We start from the raw sequence: 8136 nt of genomic DNA on the forward strand, positions 1-8136 counted from the left end.
GGCTGAAGTTTTAATTACGCGTATCATTTCGGAAAAATAAAGTTACGTAAAAATTTTTGATGTTTCCTTGGTAGTTGTCTGCAGTTTCGGTACATTGTAAAATCCACGTGCTAAGGGAACGTAAGTAGCCGGTACACTCCGTCTTCGGGCCACGAGTGGCCTACCAGGACCATCCGACCGCCGTGTCATCCTCAGGGGAGGACGTGAATTGGAGGGGCGTGGGGTCAGTACACCGCTGTCCCGGCCGTTATGATGGTATTCTTGACCGAAGCCGCTACTATTCGGTGGAGTAGCTCCTCAGTGGGCATCACGAGCCTGAGAGCACCCCGAAAAATGGCAACAGCGCATGGCAGCCTGGATGGTCACCCTTCCAAGTGCCTGCCCCGCCCGATAGCGCTTACCTTCGGTGATCTCACGGGAATCGGTGGATCCACTGCAACAAGGCCGTTGCTCGTAAAGTAGCCAGTGGAGGAACCAGAACTGGTTTGTGCAGCACATTTATAAACTGGATTATAGTACAATAATTCATTTTTAGCATCGGAAGGGGAATAACGTAGCAAAGATGCATTTAGAGGTGGTGGAAACGTACGGCAGGAAATCACCATCATATTCATCAGTGATTAGGTGGCGCAGACGTTTCTGAAGTGGCAAAACAAAGACTGAATGACTAAGAAGCAAGTGGCAGACCATCTCCCCATGAAGAGTCGGGAACCACAACAGAAATGCTACCTCTGGTACTCGAATACAGCATTTCACAATCAATCCACTAGTAGGAAAAGTGTTAAACGGTAGCGGATTGGTTTTCTACATCTTGTCCGACATTTTGAAGATGACAAAAGCCGCCGCCCGCTGGAATCCGCGACTGCTGACACCCCTCCGAACCGAGGGAACAGCTGGAATGCTGCAGCTGTATTACCCAATGTGTCTAAACATTTGAGTTCACCACCGCCAGAAAAGACGCAACCATCATAAGACAATACCACTAAAATCTACTGACAAGTATGTTGGAGGTTGCCAAGACGAATCACTGCGGGAAGCCACATAGGACACAGCAACACATACTGCTTCTTTGGGCTATAAAATTTTGTCCTCACCCCTGTATTCGCCAGACATGGCACTCAGTGGCTTCGTCTTTTTTTCTCGGATGAGGAAACCATTGTGGCAGGCATTTCCAGCGTGACGAGTAGCTCATTATCTGGCTGCCTAAGTGCAGACTTCTACAACCACTGTCTACGCCACGTAATCTGTCAGTGAGAAAAATGTGTCGCACTGAACCGTTCATACACGGAGAAGGTGGTGCAGTCGTTTCTGATGTGGCAAAACAAGAATGAATGACGAAGGAACAAGTGGTAGACCATCTCCCCGTGAAGAGCCGGGAACCGCAACAGAAATCTTGCCACTGGTGCTGGAAGACAGCATTTCTCAACCGATGCGCTAGTAGGAAACGTTCATGGTCGCAGGTTGATTCTTTTGGAAATGATAATTAAAAGATTTTTGGCTTCCCTTCCTTAGATCAGACAGGCAGTGGATGGGGACAGAAAATGAGACGGTCTCTACTTTCCACAAATCGTCCAGGTGGTCTCCTTAATAAACTTAGGATGATTACTGAAAACTTAAGTCTGGATCACCGGATGAGAATCTGAGTGACCGTTCCCAGCATGCGAGTCCAAAGAATCAGCCGCGGCGCATCTTCATTCACGAACTGCGTAGGTGGAAGACACAACAATCACGACAAGATGTATTAACGAAGCCATTCTAGTCCTGGCCACAACAGAAAGCTTAATTAGTTAGTTGTTTGTTCTATAGATCCCAGATAAACATTGTAACACAGAATGTGTCAACAGGCCAAACATATATGGCTACATGCCAGTCATTTACAGATTATTTATGAGACTAATTGTCTCTACTCAGCCGGCCGCGGTGGTCTCGCGGTTCTAGGCGCGCAGTCCGGAACCGTGCGACTGCTACAGTCGCACGTTCGAATCCTGCCTCGGGCATGGATGTGTGTGGTGTCCTTAGGTTAGTTAGGTTTAAGTAGTTCTAAGTTCTAGGGGACTGATGACCACAGCCGTTAAGTCCCATAGTGCTGAGAGCCATTTGAACCATTTTTTGTCTCTACTCAAGGATTCCTCTGTGATATAGGAGTTAAGCAGAAATCTCTTTAATCTACATCTGAAAACATTTCCGCTACCTGTCATGGATGGATGGATTGTCAAAGAGTTTTATAGTTGCTTAATTCACCCATTTCGGTGCAAACGTTAGATTCATTTAGCCCCACAAAATGATCAAAGGAAAAAAATTATCGCTTACAGGCCTCATAACATTGCTTACAGTGGCGTCCTGCAGTAGATTTCTGGTTCTCGATACACACTCAGTCAATTATGATCTTTCCCATGCCGGCCGTGGTGGTCTAGCTGTTCTAGGCGCGCAGTCCGACTGCTACGGTCGCAGGTTCGAATCCTGCCTCGGGCATGCATGTGTGTGATGTCCTTAGGTTAGTTAGGTTTAAGTGGTTCTAAGTTCTAGGGGACTGATGACCACAGTAGTTAAGTCCCATAGTACTCAGAGCCATTTGAACCATTTTTTTGATCTTTCCCGTGCTAAGCAAGCGACATACAGTCGAGAATTTTTTGCAATATTTTGTAGTTCGTGCTCGGTCATGTAAAATTGTTTTCCGTGAAGTAAGCGAGTGAGTTGCGACCGACATGAAATCTGTCAGCTTTTGCCATTGTCTCAGTATTTCGTGGGTTTTATTCGACGTCGTGCAGTTTGTTGGGACGCAAGTGATTCGCCGAAAAGAGTTCCGTGAGATGACTTTTGTGATGGTGTATACGTTGGATTGTAAGTTTCGGCATTAAATTTTTATTTTTATTTTGTTCAGCTGCGGGTAACACTGCCTGCTGCCCCTAGTTGTTCTATAAGACATCAACGAATGAAGCTACGATCAATATGACAACTTACTGAATACTATATCCCCAATCTGAAAACGATTCTTATGGCAAAAGTAGCCGGAAATAAACGTTGTATCATGAGTACTGTATGGTTTTTCCAGTTTCGGTTTTCATCAATACGCACATCTAAGAACTTACCAATTCATACCCTATTTATTATTTTTTGTTAATATACTAGGTTAACAGGGGCTGGAATGTATTTTGCATTACAAAACAGGCGTAACTGTGTTTTTCCAAAGTCAAAATCGAGCACATTCAGTATCTTTTACAATCACATCATTTATTTTTTCCTCTGTTAATGCTTCTTTGCTAAGCACCACAACGTTGCTTGTATCATCTGCAGACATAACTAATTTTGCCTCCGCAATCAAATAACAAGACACATCATTAACATAAAGCACGAAAGGTAGTGGAACAGTGATGAACCCGTTGGAACTCCCATTGTAATTTCTCTCCAGGCAGACGATGTGGTGCGCCTCACCGCATAGCTCGAACAGCGTAAGGAACTTCCTGCAATCTCATTTTTACATAAGTCCTAAAGTAGGCGTTTGCTGAACTACGTATTACATGAAAACTTAACTCTTCTAAAAGAATTTTATGACTGGCGCAATCAAGATTACAGCTGGTGATGTTTTATCGTTTAAAGACATTCTTATGTGCTCGGTAAATGTATAAAAGGCTAACTCAGTAGAAAGGCCCGTTTGAAATCCAAACTGTGTAGTTGTCTAAGTATCCAATTAGTACCCAGGTGGGTGACTAACCTGGAGTACATTACCTTCTAAATTTTTTTAGAAAATGATGTAAACAGTGCACTGGACGATAGTTATTGACATCCATGTGGAATTACCCTTTTTATAGAGAGGTTTACCAGCGGCAGATTTAATTTTTTCTAGGAAAACATACTAAGTTAATGATGTATTACGTAACTGCCTATGAACATGGAGTATTATTGAGCTAGAACTTTCTAGTGTCTTACTGGAGATATTGTCACGAGATTAGTCACGACGCGAGTTGTAACTGCGTCTCACTGTTCATTCGTTATAAGAGTAGAGCACGATGACAGAAAGTGTGATTCTTCACGCTTTCTCAGTTAAATTCATGCTTTAAAAATTTTGGTTTTACAGCCGAGTCGGCAAATCGACACTGTCAGAAGAGGTTGCCGTTATCTTCACTATGCTGGCACTATTCCGGGGTGATCGGGAAAATACTTCCAAAACATGACTTCTAGTGTGTTCAGCGTGAGCCACTGATCCACCCACCAAATGTGCACACGTCGACCGCACGCGCTGTTTGCGCTCTTGGATTCTCCATTCACTCACATTATTTGCTGTGGGCATCAGTAATGTGCATTTACTTTTCGCCCTGTAGCTTGCGTTTAGTAATGTTTTATTCTGTCTCGAGTTCGTTTTTCTAGCACAACACTGCGGATAGGTTTCCCGATGAAACATACAGCTCGTGTGTGAGTGCAGCAAATGAAATGGAAGAGCGGTAGACCGACGCTCTGCCGAGCAGTTACACCAGCGACGACAAAAACATGGAAACACTGCTAGGCATGCCTACCTGAACACGAGACACCGGTAAAATGATCTCATTGCGTTGCAAGTGCCAATCGCGGTCAACAGTGTAGCTGTGAATGCGTTACGTCGGCGCTAAGTGAATTCCGTCGTTGGTGCTTTCGTAACCAAAGGACCGAAATGTCTGGTGTTTCAAAAAGCACCGTATCGAAGATTTACACCGTACAAAGGGAAAGCGGTAAAATATCATCCATTACATCACAACGTGGACGGAGGAGAGTGTTGAGTGATCCTGCTGGACAGTCATTGAAAAGGACAGTGACGAAAAATAAGTGGACGACGGCTGCCAAAGTCGGCAACAAAACAACGCGAAGGGAGATAAGCTAAAAATTGCAAGGGGAACTGGAATTCCAAAACCACTTATTAGTGATGCAAATGTACGTAACAGAAAAACGCGGAGCCGAAGCCAGAAAATCTGGACTAGGGGTAAACAAGCAATGTCATTTGGTCGGATGAGTCTTGTTTCACAGTGTTCTCAACTTCTGGCCGAGTTTAGGTCCCAAAAGTGAAACACTCTGGGAGATTCGGTGATGATTTGGGCAGCCATATCGTAGTATTCCATAGGCCCCATGGCTACTGTGTAAGGTCGCTCTACTGTCAAGGATTACGAGATGATTTCGTCAATAACGTGGTACAATGTCTGTTCCGCAATGGTTAGGCTTTCTTTCAAGAGGACGCAGCTGATGTTCATACAGGGCCGGCTTTCTGAGCACGAGGATGAAATGTAGCATGTCTCATCGTCACCACTGTAACCAAATCTGAATATTATTGAGCGATTATGGTCTAATTTGGAAAGAAGTTAGCGTGATCGCTATCCTGAAACCGCCGCTATTCGGCAGGAAGAATGGTACATGATACCCATAAACACCATACAGAACTGTATTTATCCATTCCGGGACGACTGTAAGCCCTTTTAAATGCCCACCGTTTTCATACACCGTATTGGGTATGGTAATGTGTTATGTTTGTGGTGTTTCTATATCTTTTCTCCTCCACTCTGTATGTTGAACTTTTTCATGATTGCCTGATACAGCATCACACCATATTCGGCATGGCAACGTGTTGTGTTTTGTCCGCCCACTATATGTTGCCTGTTTTGATAAATGCCTATTACAGGGTATTTTCACAGATGTAATGGTAATTGGAAGTAACCGGCGGAATTAATTGTACGGCCATTACCGTATTACGCTGTAACGAACCACCAGGGGCTGCGTATTCCTTCAACCAAAATCTTCAGAAAATATCCCTGAACAACCTCCAAAATTGTCTATGTTTCACCTCGTACGCTGGTTTGTCCAACGAAATTAAAGGGTGTGCTGTGTGAAAAATATTCTAGGGCTCCCAAAACCCAGCGTACAGCACGCACAGTGCGAGCCTCGCAAGTCGTATGTTAGACAGCCTGGAATAATTGTTGAACAAACATGTAACGAACACAAACGTTACAGACTTTATTTTATGACAGTGAATTCATAGGTCCATTACGACAGATTACTATGTAACTTCGACATGTGACCTGGAGATGATGACATTCCCCAAAACCGGTAATCCTCAAATAAAAACAGTGATCGAGAAGCAGAAAACGAAGCCTCTTATGCAAACGTAAAACTCTACTCATGCAATAGGCTAAATGACGTGTCGCCCAATACAGCATCACTTGTGAGAGTTAAATTAAATACAGAGATACCATACAGGTGCACGCGACGAAAATTTGGGACAGCGTAATAAAAGAGGCAATCGGGATGAGAATGACGGATAACTTATTCAACAAGGACAGAGGTTTTAGCTTAAGTAAAGCGTGAGAGCCACGAATCACTTCAGAAAATATCTGATATTCTCGTTACTCATAGATTGCATATTATAAAGCGTTTTGGTAAATGCTCTTGTCTACCGGCTTTTCCTTACTTTTTACTCTCTTACATTATAGCTTAGCCTGTTAGTTTTGAAATTCTGTTGACCCATTTAGTGTTTCATAGTGCCACGAAACAACTGGTATGGCAACAGACAACGTGTACTTTTCAAATTTTGCTTTGAATCCAAACAGAGAGCAACGAAATCCGGCCTTGAAATCTCACAAAGACAAGTAGGGAAGCTATCGAAATATCAGTTAGGGATTTAATGACGAATCGGATGTAAGCCGAAAAACTTGTAATTCACCAGCAAAAACAGATCTTATTAGGTCTACAACTTTGCTTCCGGCGTTTTTTCTCTAAGTTCAGGGCTTTATTGTGAAAACTTATAAAAAAAATATGATTCATAGTATTGCCCATCGCTGGCCACTACATTCTCCCATCTTTCGGATACCATACGAATCCCGTGGCTGAAGAACTGGGTATCTTTTGTGAGGATCCATGCATCGATTAAATTCTGCACTTGTTCATATGATCGGAAGTGCTGGTCAGCCAGGCTGTATGCCGCTGGTCGAAAAAGGTGGTAGTCAGACCGCCATGCCGGTCTTCGACATCAAAATCACCGTTCTTAAGGCGTTGAAAACATTCTCTGCACGTTCTTCCACCAATAGTTTTCTCACCATTGATCTTATCCAGCATTTTAAGAGCCACAGCCGCAGATTTCTTCATGTTAAAGCAGAAAAGTAAAACTTCCCGCACATGGCTAGAAATGGGAACGTAACTTGACTTACTTAACCGAGAATAACCTTATGATGCGATCACAAATCGACTAATATTTTTATGTTTACAGATGCCTAAGCTTATTGTATTACACTTACGACCAACCACCTGAGCCCCACTTGCCGCTACTACCGTCTATTTCAAAACGGTGGAAGCAAAGTTGTACACCTAATATGTGTTCATATCGAATTCCGTTAACAGATGACTCGGTATACAGTAGGCACTTACATGAAGGACACAGAATGCCCGAAGTTGTGAATAGCTTAAAACGCTTCTTTACATTTCATTAATCATTTTTCAAATAAAAGTAAAGTTCCGTATTCTGGTCCTACACGAGCCAATCGGCCCCGACCGATCGCCGTGTCGCACTTTGCCAATGGCGTCATCGAATGACGTGGGGAGGGCTGTGTGGTCAGCGCACCGCTCTCACGGTCGTTGTCGGGTTTCTTGACCACGGAACCGCTACTACTCGGTCATGTAGCTCCTCGGTTGGTGTCACGAGGTTGACTGCACTCCACTCAAGGCGCTGGTCATCGAGGCTCACTTCGAAACCACACTCATTACCCCAGTCAATAAAATTCTAGGCAGACGACGTGTCTGAAGGCGCCTCGGACAGCGGTGGTATACGAACCTCACTGTCGCCCGCCATACGGTCCGACACCCAGGACTGATAGTCTGCGACGCCATTTCTTTTCACGGCAGGACCCCTCTGGTTGTCATCCGTAGCACCCATGCACCACAGCGGTAAGTCGAAGATTTTATGCGCCCCATTTTGTTGCCCTTCACGCCAAGCCATTCTGGACTTACATTTCAGCGAGGTAAGGCTCGCCTGCACACAGCAAGAGATTCAGCTTCTTGTCTTTGTGCTTGTCAAATCCTGTCTTGGCCAGTGAGGTATCCGTATCTCCCGCCAATGGTGAAACTTTGGAGCGTTATCGGTAGGGCCCTCCAACCAGATAGGGATTTTGACTCTCTAACACGCCA

The sequence above is a fragment of the Schistocerca gregaria genome, chromosome 3 (genome assembly GCF_023897955.1).
Source record: "Schistocerca gregaria isolate iqSchGreg1 chromosome 3, iqSchGreg1.2, whole genome shotgun sequence".
NCBI classification, from domain to species: domain Eukaryota; kingdom Metazoa; phylum Arthropoda; class Insecta; order Orthoptera; family Acrididae; genus Schistocerca; species Schistocerca gregaria.